A 3879-nucleotide genomic window follows, 5' to 3' on the forward strand; every position below is an offset into this window, starting at 1 on the left:
CCTTAATTGCTCTCTATCGTTAGTTCCCCTACATTCTATGTTATAAACCATTTATTTTACATTTTTCGATGTTCACATTAGTGGTAGCATATAATATTTCTCTTTCCCATGTATTGTATAGACATCACCCCTACAATTGACATAATTCCAGTTTCTGTGTTAGTTGTTCTTGTTATTGCTGTTTTGTTCAATGTGAATTCAAAGGAGTTGGGAAAAGCTGAAATATACCCAAACCATTAACACTTTTCCCTTGCTTCAAATCTACTATAAAGATAGGCTTGTTTTCAGTAGGTTGCATTGAGCATAATTGAGCTGTTATGCAGGACTTTTTATGATATGAACCTGTTTTAATTCATACCTCCCGTCTATGTTTATAGTCTATCCCTTCTGAGATTTTTATATCGCTGTATCAAATCTAATTTAAGCAATGTCAACCTAAGTTCAAGCTTAAAGGAACTGATAAAGTTAAAAAAAAAAAAAGAGCTTTATCTTTTTTATAGCTTTGGAATAAATTCATAAAAAATAGAAAATGAAGGATTCGTTTTTGCATTGGCACCTATAATTTGTCTGCAAACTACAAGACAGTTTGTCTTCCAGTATTTCATCTTTTATTTACAAATATATCTATATGTTCCCTATTTTGAGCATTTCCTGTTTTTAATTAAATTAGTCTATGCTAACATAGAATTTCATGATATCAAGAAAAACCTTACATTTGTTATCTCATTTTATTCCTTAGAGGTCTATTATCCCTGTTGTAACTATGACTCATTTGAGAAATTCTATTCCCATTTTACAGATTTGATTTCTCTTAGAAGTGCATATTTCTCTCACTTTTAAGATAAAAATTGAAGCTCAGAAGGGTTTAATGACTTGTCTCAAAGAAACACAGAAAATAAGGGGCAGACCTGTCTATAAAACAGATATTATTTTTAGTTGTATTTAAATATTCTGTTCACTGTGTGGTATTTTTTCATTATAAATGTGATATATATATATACATACACACACATTGTCTATCTATCTATCTATCTATCTATCTATCTATCTATCTATCCATCTACCTGATGATGTACTTCAAAGCCCCTTAACTAATTCTCCTTTATCATACTATTCTTGTTATCTTATTATTAAACAGTATAGGGCTTGAGAAAAGACACTCCTCCCTTTGATGTAATGTTCTTGTTTCATCCACTCATTCATATTCTTTAGCTGTTTTGAAATTTTAATCAAAACAAAAGTGATATGGAATTTACTAACTTGCTTCTCCAGAGAACAGAAAATTAAAAAAAAAAAATCAGACTGATGTCCTATCCATTCCAGGATTCTGAGTTTGACAGTAAAAATGCAAAGAAGCATCCAATGAAGAATATAGCATTTTTCTCCTCCAAAGCTTTTTAACTTCATTTTTCTATTAAGGTGGTACAGTATGAATGTATAGATTTCTGTTGCTTTTTTCTGTGACTATATTTGTAATAAGAATAGATAATATACCTATACATAAATGATTGCTTATCAAATCAAAATTAGTTTAATAAGTCACTATGCCTATTAGAGTACTACATTTTGTGGATATGAGGAAAATAAGATTCATTCCCTTTCTTTTAGGCCCCTAAATCTAGTGCAAGTGTGAAGAGACATGGAGATATCTCTGTGACACAATGATTTAGGAAAATTAATGGGGACACTAGTGGTTTGGCAGCAAGAGTACCAATTAGGAAACTTCTGCATCAATCCAGATAAGATACCAGGATTCAGACAATGGTAGTGGCAGTGGGATGGGAAAAGAAGGATAACATTAAGTGTCCTTTTAAATCAATTTTAATCAGTCCCATTAGTTTTTAGTTAGGTCTCATTTGTTTTTCATATGTCTGTTCTCTGAGGGGACCATGTAGTCTGGCTTGCTTTTTCCCTCCCTGCATGGCTACAAAATAACCCATTTTTAAATTTACTATTTGCAAATTTTCCAATTGTTTTATTATATATTTTATTCTATAATTTATTATTTTAACATAATGTCAGTCTTAAAGTTGCAAAAATAGTACAAAGTACTAAGATTTCCCAAATGTTAATATTTATCACATTTACATTATTATTTACATTTTCATATCACTCTCCCTCTCCCACACACATGCATACACACAAACACATATATTTATTTTGTATGAACTCTTTGAGAATGATTCTAAATACGCCTGTGTGTATTTCCTTAAAACTAGCACACTTCTTCCAAAACCCAAACCCAATGATCAAAATCCCTGATGTATTTCAATATCTCCAATCTATTCTTTAGCCACTCAATTGTTGTTCCTAGAATAAGCTGTTTTCCCTCATCTTTAATGCATTTATCCATTTATTTATCTGTTTCATAAATATGAGTTTTCAAAATATGAGCCTCGAGCTAATTTCCAATGATACTGACCCTAAATGGGAACAAATATATGCTTACCACATCTCCACAGAAAAATCTACCCAGACAAGAACATACTCTGAGCTCTCTGCCCAAGACTGTGAAATAGAGTCAATAGTTATCTTTCCAGAAGTGATGCTTCAACCTCCACAGGGCTTGCCAGCCTCAGGGAGGAGCATATTTCCCATAGTGATGTCCATGAAGTTGAAACATGCTATGACCTATGACCTAAATATAGAAAAGGGAAGCAAGGAAAGTGCCTAAGTGGGAGTCAGACTTCAAACTTCAAAGTTTCTTGGAGGAGTATGGCAGAGGTGTTGTATTTTTGTTTTGTATTTGTTTTGTCTTCTCTCTCCCTCTCTTGGAATTACACCATAATAAAATCAAAGAAAATATTATAAATGCAAGCAGTAATTCTCTTTCAAAGAAAGGTCCTTTAAAAATGCAAGTATAAAATATAACTATTGACATATTATACAGCACATACTCTAAATAGTCTGCTACATGAATAATTGTTCTTTAAACATGCACTTTATATAAATGTGTGCCTCAATTGCAAAATATATCTTTCTCTATTTAAACATGATGTAAATATTCATATATTGTTATAGGATGTATTCTAACAACTGTGTAACTTGAATAATTGTACTTGAAGTATGTACTTTGCATAAAAGTTTTCCACTGGCAAAATACATCTTTTCCATAAAAAGTAATGTAATGCCCTTACTCCTGATATCACATGTGAGTTTTTGTTTGTTTTGTTTAGCTTTTGGAGTAAAGAGAGAGAGCACCTTGCATAGACCCAAACATTGCGAACAGACAGAAATGATTATAACTTGAAATCTTTTTCTGTAGAGTGTCTATTGTGCTAAGTTTCTCACCCTGTTAACTTGATTTTAAAATCTGATCTGCTGCAATATCTGAGAAACTGATCTTGTCACTCCTGATATGTACACCATTAATTGATGGTAACATTTCATTGCATGAAATAAAATAAGACGTCAAGTGATGCTACTTCAGATGTTCCTACTTGAGTTCATAAAAGCTTCACCAATTTGTTCAATAAAACCAAAATGAAAAAATAACTCTTTCATATCTATTTTCCTAAGTTGAGAAATAAAATATTGAACATTATTTTACTTTAAGAATACTTCATATGCCGTTTTAAAACTGTTCAGTGTCTTGACTGTGTTGGTAGATACATGAATCTACACAGAAGATAAAATTGTATAGAATTTACACATGTGCACGCACACAAATGAGTACAAGTACATGTGGGTATTCTAAATAAGATCAGTGGATTGTATCAATAGCAATATCTTTGTTGTGATATTATGACATAGTTTTACAAAGTGTTATCATTGGGGAAACTGGGCAACATATACAAGGGATCATACTCTATTATTTCTTAAAGTAGCATGTTAGTCTACAAGTATCCCAATACAAATTTCAATTATAAAACCACTTCA

This window comes from Choloepus didactylus, chromosome 8 (assembly GCF_015220235.1).
Source record: "Choloepus didactylus isolate mChoDid1 chromosome 8, mChoDid1.pri, whole genome shotgun sequence".
Taxonomy (NCBI): domain Eukaryota; kingdom Metazoa; phylum Chordata; class Mammalia; order Pilosa; family Megalonychidae; genus Choloepus; species Choloepus didactylus.